The following is a 27,554-nucleotide window of genomic DNA, read 5'->3' as shown; positions in this document are numbered from 1 at the left end:
ATGTTATGTAATGTAACACATTCACACTCATACCATATTCAGTCATGAAACATTCAAATAATAAGCAAAAGTTTCATTTCTATCATTCCTGAAAAATCTTTTATAACCTTATCACACAAAAATGTAAACACTTACATAATATTTCTGGAATAAAATATATTTTTCAAGAAAATTACAAAACCTTATCATCAATACTTTTTCTAAATGATAAGAAATGAAATTTCATGTAGAGTTCAGTCAAACCTCGTTAGTGTGTCACCCTTTTAACACATCACTCCGCTTACCGGGTCACTTTTTGGAAGTCCCAATTGTCCTCGGGCAGAAATCGGCACAGCTATGGCTTACTCCGTTTAACGAGTCACTCCACTTACTAAGTCATATTTTTTGCTCTCCCAAGAATGATGCATTAACAAGGTTTGACTGTATATATGTAATAATTTCAAGTATTTAACATCTGAGGTACACATAGTGACTTCACGTCTTAACTCAGATGGTCCTAATAAAGATATTGACTTAAAATTAATTAATCAATTAATTGATTTTCTTGTTTGAGGGCAATTTCACATACAACAAACACAAATTAATCAATAAAAAAATTTCTTTTCTGTGATAGTTTTATCTCAGGCTTGAAGAGGGATAAAAATATTACTATTTTTAGAGGTAGTTATACATTTTGATGCAAAACTGCCATTATCTAGAGGGTGGGGGTGAGTTTTCATTACATTATATTTAAATAAAATATTTGTCATAAATTCCTCATTCTGAAAAGCATATTTTCTTCAAGTTGAGCGAAACTCGAATGAACTCGCTAGCTCGCCAAATCTTGCGGAGATGCATATTTCAGTTGAAACTTAATAAAACTCATTACTTCAATCATTTATTACCAAAAAATTTTATTAAAACATTTAATAATGACTTGTGACATTTGAATTTTAACAAAACTTGGAAATTTAATTGAATTAAATCCAAAATGGAATCATAGAAAACAGACTACGTCAGAAATCCATTGAATCGTCAATTTAATATTCCAATTTTTAATTTTTAAGAAGGGAAGCAAAAAAGTATTCCTTTGTGTGAAAGGATACTGGTCCCCCTTTTCTACACCGTTCAGAACATCAGAAAGCTGCGCAAGTGTTGTCCATTCTAATCCAAAATAAGACAGCATGTGGAGATCGTCGTATGAACAGCCATAAGGAAAGCATTGCCAGCGAGATTCCCTGACCAGCCTTTTGACCAGAGTCACGTGACTCCGATCTTTTCTTCACATTGTAACCCCTCGCGCGCTCTCTATATTATTATTACTCTGTGGGTTGCTAGTAGGCGTCAAGAGAAACAAAAATTGCAATGGAACATGGTGTCGCAAACCACGTTGAGAGGGTGAAAAACGCGTGCAGACTCTGAGTCCAGAAGAGATGGAAGGTGGATGTCAGTTGGTCGTTGAATGCGTTCGTGGGTTCACTCACCATATCTGACGTAAGCAGCGTCACGAAACGCATGCTCTAGTGTAGGATCACGCGCTGCGGACGACGTAAATTAGCACTATTGCGGTAGTAAGCACGTGTAGCAGTTAGTTGTTTGTTTCAATGAGTATCGTGATGGCTGATTACACGAACGGGGAATACGCTGATATGCATCTGATTTACGGTCGAGCAGATGGCAATGGGTGTTTAGCACAGCGGATATATCAACAGCAATATCCGATGATCGCCACGATCGATCGACTACTACGGGAGACTGGGACCTTCCACCCAGCACAGTGTGATGCAGAGACACCGCGCAATGTAAGCACTCCTCCGACTTTCTCTCTATGGGGTCAACTTAAATCACTCATTTATGCGACGCCTGTGGATACTTGAGGATCTCATAGCGTGGATTGTCGTCGCTGCGGCAGACATCAAAAGCATACCTGGTATCTTCGAGCGCGTCCGGAAATCGTTTTTTTGTCGTTGTAGACTGTGCAATGACGTCAGTGGCCGCCACTTCCAACAACTCTTGTAATAGTTAATCAGATAAATCTTTTTGTAGTTATTATTGCACTTTTTTTGTCGTTCCAGCGTGACGTCGAAACCTGCATGAGTTTTTCGCGATTTTCACCCTCTCAACGTGGTTTGCGACATCATGTTCCATTGCAATTTTTGTTCCTCTTGATGCCTACTAACAACCCTCTTAGTGTGTCGGTTCCATTAACAGAACACCCTGTATATAGTATTGCTTACTGGTTGTAGTTTAGTTTACAGTTAGTAATCCCGATTATAGCGTGATGGTAATTACCACGTTTTTAGCAAGTGTTGAACCTCTTTGTAAAGCAGATACAGTGCTGTCTTAACTCGACTAGATAAAGATAGGTTGGCATTCATCACAATTTAAGTTATTTTTCTTTAATGCAATGAAACTTTTACGAAACGAAACATCAAGAGACTGAAATAATATTCCGTTTTAGACCGGTTTTTTAGATTTCCGTCTTATAAAGGTGCAAAATCAAAGCGCTAATCATTGAACAGATTTTTTGGAAAAAAAAATCAACTTTTATTAACTCTGGACTTCATAAAGTATAAAATTAGCAAAAATATTTTAACAATTTTACCTCTGTATAATAAATTTTTGTTCCATGTATGACACTGCACTTATTTTGTTCCGTTCGATCATTTGATCATTTTTGTCGCACCACGGTCATTTTCTACGCACGAGAGCTAATTAGACCGGGACCTGCAATTTATTGCCGATTCCGAACGGCAGGCTTGTTTTTTATAGACTCCTCGAGAGGTTGGTTCGCTAACCCTTGGATGGGGGACTCCCTGAGGTAGCAATTTTTTCTGTGGTCATGTCGCCGTTTCGGTTGTACCCCTGTGTCAGGAAAGTTTTCTGACAAGGACGCACCGGGTATCGAATTCGCGACACATCTAAACATACTTTGGTACTTTAGGCGAGTATTTTATCGACCTGGGCTATCGTGCTCTGGTTCCGTTCGAGACAGGTTTCCGTCTCGTACAGTGTCCTTCTTAGACAGGTTTCATTGCATTTATAGATTTGTTGGAATTATCAATTGCAGCTTTTTCGGAACGCGTTTCTCTGGTAAATATTTTTCTAACAAGTCTAGTGAGCATCTCGCTCACCATCTAGTTATATCTTCTTTTTCTTCCGGTATCCCGGGAAATGAAGTTGAGTTCTCGGTAGCATTTTTGGCGCCCGATTCCGTTAGAGAAATATTAATCTTATCGATTTGAACTATTCCGGTAGAGAAGATCAAGTACTACACTGCTGGCTATCCAAAATGCGACATCTTGAACGTGCTGCGCTATATGCTTGGAATTTTTATCAGAGAAAGTAAATATGAGATGAGCAGAGTAAAATATGGAAATGAGTAAATCACAAAATCAAAAGGAATGTACTCTATTTCATGTTTTACAAAGGGCTCGTTCTATTAAAAATCGACCAAAAACATCGAGAGTTAGTTGCAATATGATCGACTTGGATTTTTTTAAAATTCGGTACACGTACAGGTGTGGTGAGGTATGTAGGCTATATCTCGTAACAATACCCAAAGTTTCAAAGACCTGCATACCTCGACGCACCTGTAAGTGAACCGAAATTGAAGAAAATTCAAGTCAGTCACATGCAACTAACTCTCGATGTTTTTGGTCCATTTTTAATGGAATGAGCTCTTTATAAAAGCATGAAATAAAGCTTATTTCCTTTTGATTTTGTGATCATTTGCTCATCTACATGTTTACTTCCACTGTTAAAAATTTCAAAGATGTAGCACAACGCTTTCAAGATGTTGCATTTTGGAGCCAGCAGTGTATATGACTGCATCGAAAGACTTTCTTATGAGCTACCCATATATGGAGCAGGAGTTTTTAACCCGTTTTGTACCATTCCACTTGCTCCCTTGTGCCAATAAAATGAAAGCCACAGACTCGTATGACGGATAATATTCAGCATGTTATAATGTAAAATAAGCTGATTGTTTTTCCATTCAAGATCACGGACTCCTAAAATCTCCCCCCAAGGACGGCTGATATAGAACTTGAAAACGAAATATCCTATGTTTTTGATGAGAAATTGCTCATTTTTTTCTTTCTTATTCATCAACTAACTATATTTGGAACATACAATTTCTTAATTTTCCTTAACGGAAAACAAAAGTTCTTACGATTTTCAAACGCATTTCGCTTGAAGTCAGAACATGAAACAGTTTTCGGAAATGATGATAAAAAGTAGAGACGCAGTTGAATCGAATGAACTGCGAGGTCACGATTCTCTCCATCCAGAGAAATATATTACACATTTTCCAGTGGCGTATGTAGAGAAGATACGATGATTCCCCCACTTTTCATTTTTCCTTTACCTTTGGGGAATGTGTAAAATTGTTGCACCTGTTTAGTAAGTCGTTCAAGGACATTTTTTTTTTCAAATAAGCCTTTTCGTCATTTGACCTTTAAGGAATTACTATATATTTTTCTTTTCTTTGATCCACTTCGCCGCGAATTTCGAATCATTCTCAATATATTTTCACCCCCTTGGAATATTTGTCCATGGATCCATGATTTTTCCAGTAGCAGATTATCAATAATGTATTTCTTTTATTTATTCCGATTTGGTAGAATGAATAGCGAACTTGAAATATAGACTCGTATAAGAAGCCGCATGTTTGGAAAAAAAAAAAAAATCACTCGTCGGTCAAAGTGGAGCGAGAGCCGTACACACCACTGAGAGATTTGCCCCCCTTTTCTCAAGGTGTTTCTAATTCTGGAAACGTCAATCCTCATCACGATTTACATTACCTTTGTAATAACAGTTTAGGTTTTTGTTGCCTTGAGCGCGTTTAGCGGTAGATATACAACGTGCTGAATGAAACAGCTTTTAAAGTGTTTCCCGTGCAGTTAGCCTCGGCCTGTGTGTTATATATGTATACGTGAGCTCCCATTCTCGACGTTCTTAAGAGCGTTTTTTCCCCCCACCGACTTCAACTTATTCGAGGAGTGGCACTAACAGGTGAAAAAAACAGCCCAAGGAGGTCGGTAAGTCATGCAAAGATAATAGCTGAAAGGCTTTTTATCTCTCCTTTATTTACTTGAATATCTTTCTTAATTGCTCTCTGTTGAGAATGATTTAGGTACTATTGAGTAAAAAGAAAACTCTCTTTTTAGAGTAGAGTTATTGCACGGAAGCTTTACTGAATATTTTCAGTAAGTTCTTCAGATTTGATGTGAAAATATTTCGATGAACGTACTGTTGTATGATGTATTTTTTCATTTTTGTTAATCACAAAGCAATTTATTGCTAGTGCTATAAATAATTGAAATTCCTGAAACAAAACTTAATTAGTTATCTGAGCTCGACAAAGTTGTAGAATACATTTTTTTTGGACAAAGGGACACTCGTTTAAAGTTTTTTCCAGGGGTTCTAACTATTATCAGTTTTGTTTTTAATATTTTTAATCACCGGAAAACTGGTTTCACATAAGTGTGATACTAGCCCCATTATATATGTGATCATTATATTTATCGGATACGTACGAAAGTTTAGCCTCATGTTCAGCGTACCAGGCTTGTGCTAAGATCCCGGTGATTTTAATAAAAGCATGGTCATTTGGAACTGGCTTTAAACCGTAGCTCCCGGTCTATGTAGCTCGTGTGCTCATATTATGACCAAATCATCAACGAGATTTAAAGATTTCACTCTGTAATTAACTGCTGGATGGATGTGTTGAATCGATGCTACACAATATCTTAGTGTACACGGAATAACACCGTATGACATGCAAATGCATGTCACTGTATATTCAGCTGATTTATCTATGATGAGTATGTTGTCTTGGTTCTGTTGGGCTCATCTTAAAACAGCTGTTTATGCAGTCTTGCATATGTTACTAGTTATTTTACATTTGCGTATATATACTGCGCGAAAAGTAAAAAACCGAAAACATGCTGTGTGGTGAAGCAAAAGCAAAAAAAAAATTGTCATCACCTTCACACTAATGTTCCGCCAAGTAGGACAGTACTGTATCACGTTCAGATTGGAGACTCTTTATCTTTAATGTACCGCAGGTCTTCCACCCTTTTCGAGTAGCAAACGTGCACTCCTGGCACAATCTTTTCGGTTTGCGACACAGATATGCGAGATGATTATCGCTCTCGGGACACAAACTGGTGAATAGGTGCCTATCGTGTTTTGTGTATTAGCATATTTTTTTAGAAATAGCTTTCGTGTGGGCTGGATGAATTCTGTTTGTGATTTTCTGGCCGCACTTGGGCTGTGTACCAGAGGTCTATGCCTTTAATCCGAAGAAGAGATACTTGCTCTAACTAAAATCAGCATAATGTGCTAACACCTGAGGGGATTGCTTCAATTGAGGTCTCGATCAAACAACGCGCGAGTGGGAAATGACAAAAGTCCAGCATTCTAGGATATTTCGGACACCACCGAGTTGCTCAGGTTGAAAATGGCTGCTATAACTAATGCATCAAATCAGCTTCCCCTCCCCTCGTACGTCGCATCTCTCTCTCCAGTGGGCGATATCGCACACTTTGGGAAACACTGATCTAGGAGGAAAATAATTCCTGTACAGGCGACAAAAAGAATTGTTTTTAAGAATATCAAATTAGATATAAAGCAAAACATTAAAATGTCCATGAACAAAAATTGAATTCATAATTTTTGCTCCAACTAATGCTATAGCCAGTTCCTCAATCGTATTTTCAAACTACTACTAATGTACTAATTCGTGCATGCACCTCGTAAAAATTCTGGAGAATTTTATGCAATTTGCACTTATTGGTGCATTCCAAAATTTACACGCGCGTATGCGTACCTTAAGGGTTGTGAGAGTGGCAGGTGCCTGAATTTTCATGTTTGCTTAAGTATCGTGTTGAGAAGGTCTGCCTACTTTCTCGACCGATTACCACTGTGCCGCCTGCGGGCGTACTTCTAAACTGCCATCCACACGGGGAGGGGGGGGGGAAAGGAAAATCCCTGTTTTGTGCGACACCGATGAAGTGATTTCAAGCCGTTGAACAATAGCAGTCACCGACTATTTGTTCACTCCCGATTTGACACATGACGCTATAATGAAACGCGATTTTTATCATCGCAGAAACATTGTGCGTTTGTCAAAAATTTGGAAAATAAAAAGCTATAACACGTAAGTGATATCGAGATACGCGTTAATTTGGTTTTGTTTTTTCGCTTATCCCTTCACTGCTCTGATGGCTGCAGTGATATCGTATTGCATTCTATTTTTTTTTGCCGTGGATTCTGCGTAATTAGATTTTCCTCTTATTTGACGATGTTCCAGTATGCGTGAAGGCCATGGAGTAATAATGTTGTTCGCACTACATAAACAGCTCCACATAGTATTTTTTTTTCTTTCAAAACACATTTTGTGTAATTTTTTTTTTCTTCATATACTGTCACTTTCTTACCTTATGTGTGTGTGCGCTGCTATGTGAACTTGAGCTTCCTGTAAACATCAGGAAAACGCGTTTTTATATTTTTGTTTATTCTCGACTAGCCATGTTGTTTCCTGCATGAAAGATGCGTGTTGAACAGCGATACGAGATATTGAGGTTCCCATTTCCTCGCAAAACTAAACTATTTTGCGTATCGATTTGTGTTTTTTCGAATTATGGTGGATAATCGATTATTTAATAAAAATGCGTGAAGTCTGAAAAAACTCGGAATTGTGAAATTTTTGAGGGACCTACACGCAAACTAAGCACATATTTGGAAAGCTCAGAAAAAAACAACCTATAACGTCACACCAATTCTATTGAAGTATCTGGATTTAATGGCGAACTACAGGCGCTGAAAGATTGCTGAAGTTCAAAATCGAATTGTCGCCAAAATTTTTAATTGCCAATTCTGCAAACACCCTTCTAGCTACAATCGGTCAAACTTACTAAAAATTTGCCCATTCCGCAAGCTTTCGAAAGAGCCTACAATAAACCAAATTGGTCATCTAGTTCAGGAGAAATTTAGTCGTTTGTTTGCAATACATCACTGAAATCTACGTTCGTCGAAGAAATTTTAGTAGGTTTTGGCGACAATTCGATTTTTCACTTCACCGATCTCTCAGGAGCTTGTAGCTCATCATTAAATACGGATATCCTGTAGATAGAGGAAATTTCCCCTTGTAGGATTTTTTGTGCAAAATGCAAATTGCCACCGAAATATCTGTAACCGCCAATCCGAATTTTCGTTCAATATATACTTCGACAAACGCTGATTTCAGTGATGTAAACAAAAGACTATAAATTTCTCCTGAACCACAAAACCGATATAGTTTATTGTAAGTTCTTTCGAATAGCTGGTGGAATGGACAAGTTTTTGGTAAATTTGACAGATTGTTGCTAGAAGGGTGTTTACAGAATTGGCGATTAAAAATTTCAGCGGCAATTTGATTTTGAACTTTGCGAATCTTTCAGCGCTTGTAGCTCGCCATTAAAACCAGATATTTCGATAATGTTGGTGCCACCTTATAGTATTTTTTCTGCACTTTCCAAATGTGTGTTTAGTTTGAGCGCAGGTCTTTCAGAAACTCCACAAATTCTGGTATTTTCAGACTTGACTCATTTTTTTCCATAATAGAATTATCCACCGTAACTCGAAAACGGTTTGAGATAGGACCGGGTTGGTGGGGTGTTTCGTGATCCATCTATCATCCTCTTGAGCTCGTCTATCACCAAAGCCTCCTAGATGTACTAGGAGGGTATTTTCTAAATACTACTCCTGTAGTATCTTGGGAGGCTTTGCTTTATCACACCCCCTTTCATTTGGCAGAATAGGTCGGATTCGCCACCCAGTCACCTGTATGGATGTAAAACGGTAGTGAGTGAATTGCCTCTGTGATGATGGGCTACTATTTCACCGTATGTACACCTAGTAAACGTTTGGGAATTTCTTACGAATTGGTGCATGCCGTAAAATTTTGTTTATCCGTTTTTTGTTTATTTCGTTTATAAACGTATCTATGATGTCAGAGTTATGCGTGTTTCGTGTTCGAAAAAGTGGTGCTATCTGTCTTCTATATCAGAAATGGAAGTGGCAGATGCACACTCGAATTCGTGTGATTTGTATTCAACGTTTTCCCAATTTTTTTTTTCCACTTGTCGACCGGATTTCCTCTACGTTCGGTAAGGCAATCTCACATTCACCAATGGCACATTTTTGAGATTTTGTGCTCACGGAATCAGTTCTACCGTGCGTGGCAGCGTATAGGGAAGTGATTTTATGTAATTATCGTGTTGAAGGTCTAACTTGCCCTTTCTGGAGAAGTTTTTTTAATGTTGTGATAGACTGGGGTTTGTGTATAGTTCGTGAAGTAAAAATGACAACACGCGTTTTGTAGAACTGAAATCGTCATTACATGTCAGTTAACAGCTTTTCCAGCATGTCCTGGGTAATCTATCTGTTATGCGAAGAATTATCTCTGGGCACGAAAGGAGAGACTACAGGTTTTTTTATTTACACAAATATTGTAGGCCTAGGGCTATACGAGAGAAGGTTTTTGATTGTCACAGATATTGTTGTGCAAGTCGGTCGTTGGAAAATTAATGATAGCGGAATAGAGTTGGTTCCAGTCAGCTAGGGTATGAGGAATGAAGCCAAATATTTAAAACTGTCAGTAGAAGCAAAAAATATGATTTAATTTTTAGGGATGGTTGAATCTGTTAGAGAAATAGGATGGCTTAGAGTGCCAGAAATATCAGTTTAGATCAGCGGTTCCCAAATACTTAATTGTGGACCCCGCAGAAATCTTGAATATTAGACCATCAGTCGTTGATAAAGCTGGTGGATTTATTTTGGATTGATTCTAATTTGTCGATATTGCTTAAGGTGTAGGACAGAGGTCTTCAGCCTTTTTCTAGTCGCGAGAACTGCCTGTACCCATAATTAAAAAAAAGAGCACCTTCACCGCAAGTTTTTATACAAATGCATGCAATCAGGATGATTTCAGTCATTGAATGTAATTTGTACAAGGTGTTTAATTAGAACTTTGATCAAGTGCTCACGAGCGTGAAATCGAACATGAGCATCGAGCACTCCAGGTGGCAGTGCACTGTGGAGCACCGTGATGCTCGCGAACAACGGGTTGAAGATGCCTGGTGTAGGAGGTTCCAGAATCCAGATGCATAGCAAAGTACCTAAAAATGTAAGCTTGGTAGCAGAGAAGTCGAACATTTTGCGAGTAAATGAAATCTCATTTAACCTCGTGACTAAACAGATCCGCAGAGTTTCAAGCAGAACTTTTTTGGCTCTCAGATGTGAATCGTATATTGGAATAGCAGATGTGAACGCACATGTGGTCACAATTGCACTGTTAGTGCAACTCCTATTGTTCACATTGTTCACACAGCGATGCCATCTGGAATCCTTTTTTAGAATGACGAGACAATCCGTGCTCAATATACATATGCAAGAGCTGTTATATCCTCCCGTTGCTAGCTTGTCATGGAAAGTAGTTTGATTTTTTTCAGTACGTACACCTTATCAAGTCAGTTACAGGCAGGGCTGCAACTAGATACGTTGTCAGCTGGGGAAAGCACGCATTTTGGTGATCTCGTGTAATGTAGAAGGAGCAATTAAAGTGCAAATTCGGCTCCCCCTGTAGTCCATGGCACCAGGGCCGTCTTAAGAGCATCATGGGCCCCCGGGCCAAATGATTTTTCTGAGGCCCTACCAGGCAAATTTTCGAAAATCTCAACCAGATCCCATTTTTGTGAGGCTCCCCTTTTCTCTTGAGGCCCCGGGTGGGCCCCATGCCTTAAGACGGCACTGCATAGCACCCGTCCCGCCTGCTCCCTATTAGTTGCGGCCTCTGGTTATACAAGACACAAGGGCGTAGCCGGGGGGGGGACTTGGGGGTCTGGTCCCCCCCCGAAATGTGAGAAAATGACAGAAAAAAGGGAAAAAGATGGCCAAATCCATTGTTCTGTCACTTTGGTGTCCCCCCCCCCCGAAATGAAAGTGGTCCCCCCCCGAACGAAATTTCTGGCTACGTCCCTGACAAGACATAATGGAATTTCTTGATTACTGAATATGAATCTTAAAAACTTGAGATCGTAAAATAATGGCGTCGTTTGTTATAGTGTTAATTATTAATCAATTAATTATTAATTATTAATCCACTCCTGTTTTGGCATTGTGATGTTATCTAGAAATATAGTAGTTAAACACTAAAACCATTAAAAAATACCGACTGTAAAATCAGTAATCATCTCGTATTACCTGGCGCCATCTCTTATCCATAGCAGGAATTACATTTTCAAGATCTTCAGAGTTTAATGCTTTTACTGCTTCTTTAGCAATAAGTATATAATAAGCCGGAAAAGAATATATTTTTTCAGATAAGCTACTGATCGTCAAAGTCAGATCGAGATCATCTGAAATCAAAAGTCAGATCATTATAAGAAACGGTTCTCGGTCATTCCCTCACTAAAGACAGGGATAAGTTGGGTTGATTAAATGGTGTGAATCTGAATTCAAACGTCATGGCGTGTGAAAAATTTGTATAAAAAAAAATTTCAACATATCTTGACCTTTTCCCTTGCCGCATGATCACCATGGTGTTAAATGCGTCAACATGCCCAGCTTTGATTCTCAGTTCTGGTGTGGATGTTCCAATTGAGTTCGACTGCAGTATGACAAATCAGTCGTTCCTCCATGGGCCACCATATCTTGATGGTGTGAGATGATTCTTAAATTGCCATCATCCCTATTCCCTTATACCAATCATGCTTCAATGCACAACCGTATTCAATTGGCAGAGCGATGATGGAAGGGGGGTACGAGCTGTTACAGTCCCATCTGCGGCACCCCGATATACGAGTTAAGGTTCTAGGAAGGAAGGAAGAGCCGAATTATACAGTCGACGCTCGTTATAACGACCGCCCACGTTGTAGCGACCATTACAACGACCGGTAGAATGAGTCCCAAATGTTTTCATAGAACAACTATCATATATGCTTTACTTTCGATATGACGACTCTCCCAATATAACGTCCGTTTTCGTCCATATCGAGCGTTGACTGTATATGTTACTGCTAAAGTCCGAAATTGGTCAGTTCCGTTGAATATTGACCCTGCCAATGTAACTGGCTTTGGCCAGCCAGTTCTCGAAAGTGGCCGGAGATTCCTAGCCAAAGTCTGATAGCAAAAGACCAAGTTGTCGTATTTTTTTCGTGATAATGAGTTACAGTATATCCAGGTTAGCTATGGCAACCCATCAAACCGCAGTCACGATGCTGTAATCATTCCTTCCACAAAATTTGACAGAAAAAACTGGATTCCGGGACCAAAGCCGGAATCATTTCTGAAAATCGGACTTTGGCCAAACCTCTCGACTATTCCGCGAATTGGCCGCACTTCAGACTTTGGCAGTGACATGTACACATAGGAAAAGATCCATCAGCCTCCTAAACTACTTGCCAATCCTACGAAGCAAGACGAGTAGTTTTCTCCTTTCCGAGACATCACCCTTTACCTGCGGCTGTGGCAAATGAGCCAAGCTGTTACGGCGAAGTTAAGACGTCAAAACGAAGGATGTCATTATTGTAACCCGTGCAGACCTTTGAGCTGAAGAAGCAAGTGGAGGCACGGTCTCACTGGCCCTCGTTGTGTATTACAGAAGCAAAGCTAAATGAAAGATGCGGAAGTTTCATTAATGCGCCATTCATATTATATAATATATACAGTATGTGTTAAATTGACCATGCCTTAAATTTCCAAAATTTCATCAGTCGCCATAAATATGTCCAAATGCTCGGCGGTTGGCATCATATTGCGCAATGTGAAAGAGCAACACGACAAGCGTAAATCATGAGTTATTTGACATTTCTCTTTTAAAACTGAAATTTATCTTTTAGCTCGGCAAGAGATAAGCCTTTCGGGATGATTTTACAACAGAATTTTATCTTATCCTAAAACATCGAAACGCTTCTTATAGCATTTCGTTGTGCCGCGGATTATAGTGGGAGAGAATTCTTCCAACTCTAGTTTCATATCAGGTGTCAAAAAGTGCCTTTTCTTTTTTCGTTTCGTTTTTCTAATATGTACACACATATCTCGTTTTCGGCTTTTTTTTTTCTTTTCTCAAATAGATGTGGTGATGATGATAAGCGCACGCTGAGTGCTCGTTTGTTTATTTTATTCGATTATGAAGAAAAGATAGCATTTTAGAATTATTTTTTTTGGCTCCCTTGTGCCTCAGTTTGAAACTGAGCAATAGAAACGATGACAAGCTCTTTTGGAAACCCTTCCTTGTCCAATATAACTAAGGTTTGTGCACAAATTTTATTTCCTGAAATTTAATTTTTTTTTCTAGTTATTTGTGCTTTCTCTTGTCAATACACAAGAGAAAATTGTGTAAAATTTTCAATTAGTGGGGGGGGGAGGGGTTTCCGATTTGCTGACTTTTGATCACGAAGGGGTTTGGATGATGCTTACGTCATCAACCCCCCTTATGAAGATATGAAATATTCTTAATGACATCTTTTTCGGTGCTCCAAAGACGGGGAAAAAAATCCCCTTTCGATAGTTATTGGGTACCTGAACTAACATTCTCCCTATTGATGAAGTCCTTTACAGAGCCACTTTAGTGGTCTCTAAATGTTTCACGGATTTTTCAAGTGCTCTGGAAATGTTTCCAGGCCGATTAAGTGCTCTGGAACTGTGCCACGCATTGCGATCCACAATTTTGCCACGGATCACTTAATTAATCTGGGAATGTTCCGCGGTAATGCTAGTGATGTAGAGCCGCACTGGGGCCCGCTTAAGTGCTCTAAAATTGTGCCACATGTCACTCGAGATCTCTAAATGTGCTACGGATCATTTAAGTGTTCTTAAACTGTGTCGTGGGTTACTTAAGTGATCTTTGAATGTGAAAGTGATGTTTGAAACCTACTTCAGTGATCTGAAAATGTGCCACGGGCCACTTAAATGCTCTGGAATTGCGCCACGGGTCATTTAAGCGATTTGTAAATGTGCCGCTTGGTTCATTTTTACAAAATTATGTTTGAGGGGCAAGCCACATCAGATAACCTTCAGGGCCACATTTGGTCCGCTTGTCAAGGGTTTACCATATATGGCTTAAAGGGTGGGTCGCAATGAATTTTTTAGAGAGAAATTTTGAGTTAACCTTTAAATAGCATTGAAATTAACAGAAATCGGTTATATTACCATATAAAGATATTTTCTTTCGAAATTTTAATTTAAAAAAAAATATTTTTTGTATTAAAAAAAATAACTTTTTTTTTGTCTTGGGGGGGGGGGGAAGATTCGCACGGGCCCCCATGCCTCCCTCCCGCGTACGTTTCTGATCCCACCAATATGCATTAGGAGGTGGGGGACAGTGATGACGAAATTTTGCTTGGGGGGGGGGTGTCAAAAATGGCTAAAAATTTGCTTACGTAATACTTGAACGGCCCCTCATGCATGATGTCTGTATGTTTTTGTTTCCTTTTGAGTGAAAGATTTATTTTTCCTTTCTTTTCTTTTCTTTTTTGAGGAAACAGAAGAGAATCGAATGCACTTTTCTTTATTTCTGTAAACGTGCCTCTGTTTCTTAGTTACTTTTTTCATCACTAGGGCTCGGATTTCTATATCTTTGCATATTCCGCTATTTTTACGTGATAGAGCATATTTTCGCAATTTTAAGGCGTATTTTGCATATTTTATAATTTTCGATAATGTAAATTTTTTCCTCGCTATTCTAATTCCACTTCACACTGGTTTTTCCGGTTGCTGCCTCTGAGGAGAACTCCTAGGGCTAGGATTTTTACACTAAAAATTGAACGTCGTTGCTGATGGGTAAAAAATCCTGAAATTCAGGTTTTTCAACCATGGCATTGAATTTTTGAAGTATAAAAATACTAGCCCTTCAAGGACACTGGTGTGTGGCTGTAAATAGATTAATCATCTGAATCGGTGAGGGTAACGCGTGGGGGAAAATTGGATAAAATTGATAAAGGGGGGAATTTTTTAGCGTTTGTGGAAAATTTTGAGAGTTTTTATGAAATAAAAATAATTACTTATTTTGATTTTATGCAATGGTTTTCTAAAGCTAAATATACTTGGTTAGGTATTTTCACCTATAGATGGCAGCACATTAATTCTGAATTAGTAGGGAAAAAATTACTCAAAAGGGAAAAGTTTTTGAGGAAAATTTTGGCTGGATGAGATTAATTAGTAAAACGAAGAATTTTTGTTCATACACTAAGTAATGGTTCAAAATAATTTGGATTGCATCAACACTTCTCATTATTATACTTAAAGACATATTACATATTGCTAAAACTAATGTTATTTGAGATAGGAATGAAATGTTTTTTTAAGACTTTTTTCGTTTTATAAGGCATATTTAGTTTTTTAAGAGCATAAATGCATTTTTTATAGAGCATATTTTGGAAGGTTTTTGAGCATAAAAATTTTAGCCATATTCATCAATGTTGATGTGTCCCCTTCGCTCTGTAGGGCACATTTTGATCACCCACCAGAGCCGTCTTTAAGAGCGTTATAGGCCCGGGAAAAGTGATTTTTCTGAGGCCCCTATCTAGTTAGAAACATCTGATTACCAATTTATATACTTTCGGAAATTATTACAGAAAAGGGTCTCATGATCATGAGATCCCTTTCTGCACTTGTTTGAACTCTGGGCCTATGCGTTAAGACGACACTGCCATTCACAATGTTTGCAAACCTTCTATCTTACTCATCGATCTAGTCCCTTGTTTTTTAGGTCACTTTTTTTTTTGGTCACTCACATGCTGTCGCACTGTCACTCAAGGGCTTGCAAACTCTTTAGATCACCTCTTTTGGTCACTCACATGCGTGCAAACTCTAGGTCGCTCACCGACCTAGTTTCTCGCTCTCTGGGCAGAGGCGGACTTATAGTTAGCAAATTTCGGCGCCCTTCTCCCATTTTACAAATACAAATACAACACCACAACAGGCAAAATGCCCAGCGAGGTGGCTGAGAAAAAGATGCCCATAACAAATATGGATGTCATATATTTCAATACGGATTTTTTTAACCACTCATTTCTCAAATTTGCCACCGTGGGCTATAGCCCTCTGTAAATACGCCTCTCAATGACATCATGTTTGTGAGCCATACCGTGCCAATAAAGATGTTGAGAGGAAGAGGGGAGAAGAGGGATGGTAATACCAGAAACAATGAATGAAACAAGAATGTGGGGCAAGTGTGCGTTTTTTGATGTCCTAATCTAGTAATTTTTCTAGAACTGTCAAATGAAGGCAAATTAGGAATTCGGTTTCTTGTCCGATCCCTGGCGCACCAGAAACAGCTTTAAAAATAGTTTATTATATTATTTAATTATACTAATATAATAATTTTAATTACATTAAATAATGATGACTCATTACTGACTTATAAGAGCTATAATGTGAATTGAGTTATATTACACAATCAGGAACGGTGAAATGACACTAGAACACAAAATGGTGGTCTTTTCTAAAAGTGAGACGTATACACGAACATTCCGCTTGTTAAACAATTGCGGGGTTCTTTTCTCTGAGTAGCTTTATCGCAGTCCTCTATTGTAAAGCCCTGCCAGCCCTACACAAGAGTCTTCTTTAGAGCGGCAGGTGAGGCTTTGCACCCGGGCTGCAGGTAAACTCGAGACCACCCCCCCCCCCTTCTTTGCAAGGGTTACTGTGAAAGTAAAATTTGGGAATCGCTGTAGTAGACTTGGTATGTAAAAGATGTGCACGTTCATTTGTATATTGAGAGAATTCACGACGGAATTTTCTGTGCCGCATTTGCGAGCGTGATGTGTGTGTGTGTGTGTGCGCTGCAATGTATACCAGTAGTAGGCCCTTATAGAATGCACTCTTTTACGTGATTAATCTTGAGAGCAATTGTGCTTGTTTTATGCACGCTATGGAATGTATAACAAAAGCGTTACGTGCGTAAAAAAAAAAAGTGCTTATTCAAATGATTGTCTCATGATGTATCCTGTTGTGTGTGTGTCGTCGTCGTTATATAAAATGGTGTCGCCAAAGGTCATTGTGTGAATTTCCTGTCGCTCCCGGTTTCTTGGCCACTTGCCCATTGATGACGACAGTTCTTCGCCATTTTCCTCCGCCGAAATCGTCTCGTGTTAAGGTCGGAGGTCGGGACAGTTCTGTGCTCAGATGGCAAAATGTTATTAGTCACTTTTTTCCAAAAAAAGGTGTTGATTGTGTTTCACAAGACACAACAACCTGTTTCCCCTGTGTATTGGGGCTCAAGGGGGTGGGGGTTATGATGGTCCCGTTGCTCCATATCTGTACCTGTGCCTACACGAGTCGGTCATAACTCCATGGAGGAATTGCACAATGCAAAGTCATTTTAAGAGTGCTGTGACCTCAACGGGTCGATACCGTGCGCATAGAAGTTACCGATGATGGTACCGTTTGGTGCAGTTCATATATTATTTAACCCCTTCACGTGCAGACTTTCGACAACAAATTTGGATGTCGTACACTTAAACTAGCTGCCGCTGTGCGGTTGGGTGGGCATCGTGCTGGACTCTTGTCCTGAGGACCCAGGTTCGAACCCCGTTGACGGCACAGTGGTGGCCGACTGAAGTTAGTTTTCTAATGTTTTCCAGCAGCTTCGAGGTGCAAATGCGAGCAGGTCTTCCGTTCGAAAGTCTCTCCGCAGAGAACAGGCAGACCTACAACACGATACTGACATAAATGAAAAATCCAAGCACTTACCGTCTTCATTGCAGAATATGGAAGACAGATGGTGGCAGCAGCAACAATAACATGAAACAAGCACAATCCTGACAAAAAAAAAGAATAAAAAAAACGTTACTACCTTTTTCCTATGTATGTAATACTATTTTTTTAAATTGTCAAACCATAGTAAGGGAGAAGAAAAGTACAATTTTCTGTTACAGGGTTACCAAGAAGGAAGGGGGTAGAGAACTCAAATATGCATTTCTTCTATTCACACTGAGCGGAGATATCTCCCCCAGTAGCACAACGATATAGTACAATATCTGGACCATATTGTTATACATCGAAATGTCAGAGGAATATCAGATGTCTCATAACTATGATATAGAACGCGATCTTGTCCTATATGGTGCAAATTATTTATGACATTAATTGATCAAGTCTTTAATTTTTCAGTCGAATATGTATATGATTCCATGTGAATAATCTCTACTTTGAAGGACAACAACTTGGGACAATAAATTATTTTAATATAGTTTGAAAAACATAGATCTATATCGTGAACCTGACAAAAGATCTATATCAGATTCTCGATATAGACCTGATATAGATCTATCAAAGAAGACATAGCTCTATATCCTGAACATGACATGCATCTATATCGTCAACCTGACAAAGATCTATATCAGATTCTCGATATAGACCTGATATAGATCTATCAAAGAAGACATAGCTCTATATCCTGAACATGACATGCATCTATATCGTGAACCTGACAAAGATCTATATCAGATTCTCGATATAGACCTGATATAGATCTATCAAAGAAGACATAGCTCTATATCCTGAACATGACATACATCTATATCGTGAACCTGACAAAGATCTATATCAGATTCTCGATATAGACCTGATATAGATCTATCAAAGAAGACATAGCTCTATATCCTGAACATGACATACATCTATATCGTGAACATGACAAAGATCTATATCAGATTCTCGATATAGACCTGATATAGATCTATCAAAGAAGACATAGCTCTATATCCTGAACATGACATACATCTATATCGTGAACCTGACAAAGATATATATCAGATACACAATATGCTGATATATCAACATATTGTGCGCATTTAAATAAAAATATTGCCTTCAAATAAAAATTTGGAGAAAATTTAGAATTAACCAGGTGGGGCCCACCGTGTTAATAATAAAATTGTACTATCGGTAAAATTTTTTGTTTGAATGGGAATTAAAAACGTTTGAATGAATAATTTTTCATATGAAATTTTGATTTTAATAGGATTAATTATGTTGATATACATCAAAATCATTTCGTCAGTTATAATGGAATCCTTACTGTGTATGTTTTACATCGTAGATGTTGGTATTTTAGGAGGAGCAAGAACTTATCCACCGTAACTTCAATTGCCACTTTATAATTGCACATATTTTTTTAATTTAGAAAAATTTGCTCTTGTTTTTGTTGTATATGTGTGTTTTTCTTACAATTATTTATTTTTTTTCCTTTGATTTCATTTTCTACCATACTTTGAGAGTTTCAACTTTTTTGTGTTGCACATTTTTTATTCTGTATTTTTTTGTTTTATTAGCATAAATTAATAATTTTAAATAAATAATTAATATACTACACAATACATTAATTTGTTTCTTGTGTTTTTTGTATTATATATAATTTCCTTAATTATAATATAATTTCTCAATTACCTGGCTCAAAATGATAAATATGTCTAACAATTTTTATTTAGTTATTTTTGTGCATACATGAAAATGAATAAATTTGAAAATACAAGTAAAAAAAACCATTACTTGTGAATTAATGTTATAACAATCACCAATAACCAGTGCTGTCGTGGTGGGTTGGTAGGATACAGAGTTAAAGATGGGAAGAGTTAGGGTACATGAGTTCAAACCTACCCACCTTCAGAAAATTACATTTTTTTAAAAAAAAAAATTTCTTCTGAAAAGGCGCCATCTATCGTCCAAAATTTGAAATATTTGAATATATCACATTCACGATATACACTGCTCAAAACAATTAGGAGGAGCACATGGTTTTAACAAAATTACGCAAAGATGTATACCGATAAGTAACATAAAATTAATCATCCATAATTTAAAGCCTAGCAGGAAACAGAAGAAGAAAACTTCATATGCAAATCAAAGTTCATGACGTCAAAAACCAGAAAAAGGAGATAAGGGCAGAAATCGGGATGTTGCAGAAGCGTCTGTTTTACTACCGTAACTGTGGAATTCGATTGCGCAGTATTTTTTTTTTTTTAGACAAGGTGACTTGAGGATGTCTCAACAACGTGATTTACCGGAATCCATGGCATGGCGTGTTATAGGCAGACTGAAATCCGGGCAAACACAACGTAGTGTCGCGGACGCTGTTGGAGTCGCCAGAAGTGTTGTTGCAAGGCTGTGGAATCGATTCCAAGAAACAGGAAATGTTAGACGTCGACCAGGGCAAGGTCGGCCACGCGCCACTACAGCAGCTGATGACCGGTATGTACGGTTAACAGCCCGTCGAAACAGAACAGAGAATGCTACGCAGCTGCAAAGACGGTTGCTCTTGGCAACAGGACGAAGGGTGTCCAGCCAAACAGTACGTAATCGGCTTCATGAGGGAGGGCTCTATGCACGTAGGCCAATGGTCTGCATTCTGTTGACCCCACGCCACCGTGCGGCCCGAAGAGGATGGGCTGCTGAACATCGAGATTGGGAACAACATGATTGGAGACAAGTGCTGTTTACAGACGAGTCCCAATTCAGTCTGGAGTGTGACACCCGACGTGTTCTGGTATGGAGGGACAGGGGCACTCGAAATAACCCCGCATTCGTTCGTGAAAGGTCACAATACAGACGAGCTGTTTGGATGGTATGGGGTGGAATCAGCATAGGCGGACGTACGGACCTGCATATCATCCGGAATGGCACTTTGACGGCCTGAAGGTATGTAGACGAGATACTGCGACCTCATGTCATCCCTTACGCTAGAGCCATTGGAGATTCCTTTGTTTTCCAGGATGATAATGCCCTACCGCATAGAGCTCGTCTGGTGGAGAACATGCTTGAAGCTGAAACAATACAGCGTATGGAATGGCCAGCGTGCTCTCCTGACCTGAATCCAATCGAGCATGTTTGGGACATGCTCGGACGACGCATTGCTGCGCGACCAAGGCCGCCTGTTACTGTCCGAGACTTGCAGATTGCACTTCTTGAGGAGTGGAACAGTATTCCCCAAAGTCTGATCGATAACCTCATCGCATCCATGGCAAACAGGTGTGCAGCAGTCTTAGCTGTTCGAGGAGACCACAAGCCCTATTAAAACTCATGCATCATGTCTAAACAGTACTTTTTTTTATCGTTTACATGTAACCAAATTGTTGCCCTAAATCATCTTTTCATGTTTTTTCCATATTTTCAAAGAATTAAAGCTTAATTCCAAATTTTTTTACGTCTTTTTTCTGTATTGCGCATTGATACGCGTGTACTATCCATTGTATGCCAATACGTGGCTGTCTCGCACGGTTTTCTTCACTTTTTTGCTTGCTCTCCTAATTGTTTTGAGCAGTGTAGATCTATTTAAATCTGACTATGCCTTTTTTAGCCACAACGATATCGTAGCCTGATATAGATCTATATTGGAAACTGAAATTTTACGATATAGATCTATATCTTAGTGCTACTTGGGTCGTCCCTGATGGTTAAGGGGGAAACGTGTGACGGTTATGACGGATGTGGAAAAATACTTGAATGGGAAATTGTTTGTCGTTGTAAAAAACATCTTTAAAAATCGTTTTATCTCATTCATCAGATGACATTACACTTCTCCCCGTGCACACCTTGATGGCTGTCGTATGGGGAGACTGACACAGTGTTATCCTAAAACAATTTTGAAGAGTAATTTTAGTAAGTGTTTGAGGATGTGACCGTGTCCATGAAACAGTTAAATAGAGCGCGAGACCCATTTTCTTAATAAATGTTCTACATCTCCTCCATCATGGTGGCCACTAATGGCGTGGTCGATTAAAGGACTTAGGGTTATAACATTTTTTAGATTTAAAATACTGCAGTTTTGCAGTTCCTCAGGAAAAGCTTATCTTAATCATAATACCATTGTTTTCTTTTGAGGATGTGCAACCCCTGGTGCATAGGTGGATACAGTGAAAAAAAAAAGTGTTTATGTGGCGTAGGGGGTGGAGGTGGACATTCGTCCGTTTATTGTGCATCCTTTCGGTGATTGCCTTGATGTGGAGCATAAGCGGCTAAAGGCTGTGTGTGTGTGTGTGTGTATCTCAGACCTCTGTAGTTGCGCAAATGACGAGTAGTTCCATAAAAAGAAATAATTTGCATTAACACAAAAAAGTAAAACAGTTTTTTGGGTTTGCGGCATGTCAGAGAAATCAAAGGGAAAAACGAAAGCACACCCGAACTTTCCCTAATAAGCTATTGTTTATTTCACCCATAGCATTTTTGGAATTCAGCGCTTTACATGTATCTCGGGATAATCTTTTTTCAGATAATATCCTGTAAGACGTCACGTGATTGGCCTCGCTATGACAAATCTCATTGCCAATCATTATGTAAGAATTTTAAAACGCGCATTGAGTGGAATTCCATAAAGATATCTGGTCGGAATCAAGCACTACAGCGGGACTTCGGTTAACGAGTGATTCGCATGACGAGCAAAGATTTGAGCAACTTTTGTCTCGGTTAACGAGCGATGATTCGCATTAGGAGCCGAAATTTTGAGCGTTGTTTATTTAGTTTCACGTTATTACAACTGAGCCGATGGTTTTTCACTTTCGTCCACGCATGTACTGTGGAATTGTGGGTAATATTCTCTAGTGCAGTGTCCGGTCATCGTACCTCACTCGAAAAACGAACACACGTGAGAACGTGACTGTTTACGATACGGAATTAGATGTAACATTTTAACCACCCGTACGTGCGGTTAAAATTGTCTTTTCAATTCTGCTTGGAGAAGATTGTAGGTTGATTACATTATTGAACGTGACCTTGAGAGGCTAGCTCATGAACAGGAGCCACCAGTAGTCGAAGAAATTGTGTCCTTGGGGAAGACGATGGGACTGGAGGTGAATGAGGACGAAATTCAAGAACTAGTGGATGAGCATAGCTAGGAGTTGACCACAGACGAACTGATGAGTCTCCATTGCGTGCAACAGCAGGAGCTAATGGATGGGATGGCGTCTGAGGAAGAGAATAGAGAAATGAGGAGGAATCCCCTCACTTCAAATGGAGATTAGAGATGTGTTAAATGTGGGAAGCCGAGCAAAATTTTGTAGAAAAGAACCAACAAAATAAAGCTGTAGCAAAGCGAGCAATGAATGCAACGACGACTGTGAAATTTCTCATTTCCGAGAAATCCTAAAAATGACGCAAAAGCAAATGTCATTGGATAGGTTCTTTTTCAAAGTCATACAAAGTAATAAGTTTGCAGACAACGAGTCCTAAACCATAGCTTCCCAAACATTTTGTTCCATCGCCCTCTTCAGAAATTTTTTTCTCTCATCGCCCCCATCTCAAGAGAACCCATAGGATCCCATGTTATACCTGTAGCTTCTATCGCCCTGGACCGTTCCATCGGCCCCAGGGAGTGATATTGCACACTTTGGACGATAGTCTCCCCCTCTCTTTCGTCGTTTAGTGTTCCTTAACCTTTTTCAGCTCATGTCCCCCCCCCCGTCCTATCCAGGGCCACCTCTACCCTCATCCAAGAGATACTTTCTATTTTTTATTATGAATGAAATTTTAATAAATCAATCTCTGGAATCCTGGCTAGGCACGGATTCAAATGGTGGATTATCATCTCTCCCAGGAGTCAAATTATATTGTAAAAAACGGTCTGCGTAAAATACGGGACGATCCAACGAACATGCACGATAAATCTGCCCTTCCAACATATCAACCGTTGCTCTGGCGGCCCTCCATACTTAGCTGGAAGTAACAGCTTACACATGAAAATCATAGTACCAGATCCCATATAGTGCAGTCCTCCTTCCTCCATTATAGACATGAAGACCCAGGTCATGCCCACATACAGGGCCGTCTTAAGAGTATCATGGGCCCCCGGGCCAAGTAGTTTTTCGGAGGCCCTACCTGGTAAATCCTAGAAAATTTCAACCGGATCAAAAGAGACTCCTCTTTTGAAGCTCGGGTGGGCCAATGCGTTAAGACGGCACTGTCCACATAGACCCACGGGTTAAGATGCCCCTGGTTCTATGGACGGATCTGATGAATTTTGAAAGTAGTAATATTTTTCAATCGTGTTTCACTTTTAAAGTTTTTCTCTTCACAGCTCTATGACTACCTTCACCACCTGTCGCGGATCACCTTTTTTCTGATTTTCTCCCGTGGCTCCCCTAGAATATCCCAGGACCGCAAGGGGGCCACATGGCCCCAGGTTTAGATTTTTAGGGTGATTTAATTTGTAAACCTTATTGTATTGCATGCTTACTTACTGCGTTATTTTGCTATAAGATTACTGTACTGTGTGCGTGTGTAATATATTATACTAGGGGGGCTCTGCCCCCCTGCCGCCTTTGGCGGCCAACCCCCCCCCCCACTTCTCTCCCGGACATATCTTGTTTATTTCGTCCCACTTCATCAGCGTGCTATGGAAAAGGGGAAAGGGACGTGTGAAAGCACCAGCCTACTGAAGAAGCGAATTTTAATGAAAATAATAATAAAGCAACAAAAAACAAATGAGATTCATCAAGTATCCCCAGAAAACTTCCCCATGGGGGTCCCCAGATTCAATTCGCTGAATTTCAGTGGGGCCCCCACACTGGATATATCTTGGGCTACCGATGTGTTGCAAATTTTACAATGTTAAACCACAAAAATCAATGAGATACATTCAGGGGCACCGAATTACAACCTGCCAACATTTCCATGAAGCCCTGACCTGCAAGCTTGTCGGACACCCCCCTGTGAGAATTTTTCATTTTTATCAATTTTACAACGAATAAAATCCAGGGCCCCACATCCAGTAGCGGGGACACAATACGCAGATTTTTAGTGGGGCCCCAGACTGACTATATCTCGGGTTTCGGCTGTGGCAAATTCTACAACAGAAAAGAATGAGATTCATCCAGGGCCCCCAAAATCAAACCTGTAAACATGGGGCCCCCCCGACTTGGAAGCTTGTCGGTCATCCCCCGGTGCGAGTGCCATGAAAAATTTTCATTTGTATTCGTTTTACCAACGAATAAAATCCAGGGCCCCAAAATGAAACCTGTAAACATGGGGCCCCCGACTTGGAAGCTTGTCGGTCATCCCCCGGTGCGAGTGCCATGAAAAATTTGTATTCGTTTTACGAACGAATAAAATCCAGGGCCCCCAAAAAATTACCCGGGACACCAATTCGCATACTTTTGGTGGGGCCCCAGACTGGCTTTATCTCGGGCTTCCGCTGTTGCAAATTCTACAACAGAAAAGAATGAGATTCATCCAGGGCCCCCAAAATGAAACCTGTAAACATGGGCCCCGACTTGGAAGCTTGTCGGTCATCCCCCGGAGCGAGTGCCATGAAAAATTTTCATTTGTATTCGTTTTACCAACGAATAAAATCCAGGGCCCCCAACCAATTACCCGGGACACCAATTCGCATACTTTTGGTGGGGCCCCAGACTGGCTATATCTCGGGTTTCGGCTGTGGCAAATTCTACAACAGAAAAGAATGAGATTCATCCAGGGCCCCCAAAATCAAACCTGTAAACATGGGGCCCCCCGACTTGGAAGCTTGTCGGTCATCCCCCGGTGCGAGTGCCATGAAAAATTTTCATTTGTATTCGTTTTACCAACGAATAAAATCCAGGGCCCCAAAATGAAACCTGTAAACATGGGGCCCCCGACTTGGAAGCTTGTCGGTCATCCCCCGGTGCGAGTGCCATGAAAAATTTTCATTTGTATTCGTTTTACGAACGAATAAAATCCAGGGCCCCAAAAAATTACCCGGGACACCAATTCGCATACTTTTGGTGGGGCCCCAGACTGGCTTTATCTCGGGCTTCCGCTGTTGCAAATTCTACAACAGAAAAGAATGAGATTCATCCAGGGCCCCCAAAATGAAACCTGTAAACATGGGGCCCCCGACTTGGAAGCTTGTCGGTCATCCCCCGGTGCGAGTGCTATGAAAAATTTTCATTTGTATTCGTTTTACGAACGAATAAAATCCAGGGCCCCCAAAAAATTATCCGGGACACCAATTCGCATACTTTTGGTGGGGCCCCAGACTGGCTTTATCTCGGGCTTCCGCTGTTGCAAATTCTACAACAGAAAAGAATGAGATTCATCCAGGGCCCCCAAAATGAAACCTGTAAACATGGGGCCCCCGACTTGGAAGCTTGTCGGTCATCCCCCGGTGCGAGTGCCATGAAAAATTTTCATTTGTATTCGTTTTACCAACGAATAAAATCCAGGGCCCCAAAATGAAACCTGTAAACATGGGGCCCCCGACTTGGAAGCTTGTCGGTCATCCCCCGGTGCGAGTGCCATGAAAAATTTGTATTCGTTTTACGAACGAATAAAATCCAGGACCCCCAAAAAATTACCCGGGACACCAATTCGCATACTTTTGGTGGGGCCCCAGACTGGCTTTATCTCGGGCTTCCGCTGTTGCAAATTCTACAACAGAAAAGAATGAGATTCATCCAGGGCCCCCAAAATCAAACCTGTAAACATGGGCCCCGACTTGGAAGCTTGTCGGTCATCCCCCGGTGCGAGTGCCATGAAAAATTTTCATTTGTATTCGTTTTACCAACGAATAAAATCCAGGGCCCCAAAATGAAACCTGTAAACATGGGGCCCCCGACTTGGAAGCTTGTCGGTCATCCCCCGGTGCGAGTGCCATGAAAAATTTGTATTCGTTTTACGAACGAATAAAATCCAGGGCCCCCAAAAAATTACCCGGGACACCAATTCGCATACTTTTGGTGGGGCCCCAGACTGGCTTTATCTCGGGCTTCCGCTGTTGCAAATTCTACAACAGAAAAGAATGAGATTCATCCAGGGCCCCCAAAATGAAACCTGTAAACATGGGGCCCCCGACTTGGAAGCTTGTCGGTCATCCCCCGGTGCGAGTGCTATGAAAAATTTTCATTTGTATTCGTTTTACGAACGAATAAAATCCAGGGCCCCCAAAAAATTACCCGGGACACCAATTCGCATACTTTTGGTGGGGCCCCAGACTGGCTTTATCTCGGGCTTCCGCTGTTGCAAATTCTACAACAGAAAAGAATGAGATTCATCCAGGGCCCCCAAAATGAAACCTGTAAACATGGGGCCCCCGACTTGGAAGCTTGTCGGTCATCCCCCGGTGCGAGTGCTATGAAAAATTTTCATTTGTATTCGTTTTACCAACGAATAAAATCCAGGACCCCCCAACCAATTACCCGGGACACCAATTCGCTTACTTTTGGTGGGGCCCCAGACTGGATATATCTTTTGCTTCCGCTATCGAAATTTTTCAACGTTAAAGCAGCAAGAAAACAATGAGATCCATCAAGGGCCCCTGGAAATGAAAACTTTTTACTTATACGTGAAATCTTCCCCGGGTACCCCGACCCTGTGTTGGGAGCACTGCTGTTGTGTGTGTATATTATACATATATATACCTCTCGGCATGGACCTCCCCCCCCCCTCCACAAAGGAAGGGCTGACAGGGGCCACAACGATTCTTATCACTTTTTGATTTTTCACACTATAAATTAATCACAGAGGGGCCCCTGAAAAGCTGGTTTGGGGGCTCGAAATCTAAATTCCAGCCTAAGGGCTCTGCTGTAGGATGTAGGAGCCTCTTGGTACATGCACAT

The 27,554-nt window shown here is 40.2% G+C and overlaps 1 protein-coding gene across 2 annotated transcripts in view; it reads left to right on the top strand.

Annotated features, from left to right (window-relative positions):
• The window catches only part of LOC149078011 (uncharacterized), a 99,094-nt gene that overhangs the window by 6,464 nt on the left and 65,076 nt on the right, over positions 1-27,554 (top strand). The gene's annotated exons all lie outside the window — the stretch shown is intronic.

The sequence above is a fragment of the Pholcus phalangioides genome, unplaced genomic scaffold, assembly GCF_987345545.1.
Source record: "Pholcus phalangioides strain wild (caught in Gottingen) unplaced genomic scaffold, Ppha-v1.0 ptg000014l_1, whole genome shotgun sequence".
NCBI classification, from domain to species: Eukaryota; Metazoa; Arthropoda; class Arachnida; order Araneae; family Pholcidae; genus Pholcus; species Pholcus phalangioides.
Note: the sequence above shows the minus strand (reverse complement) of the source record. Positions and strands in the feature narration are given on the sequence as shown.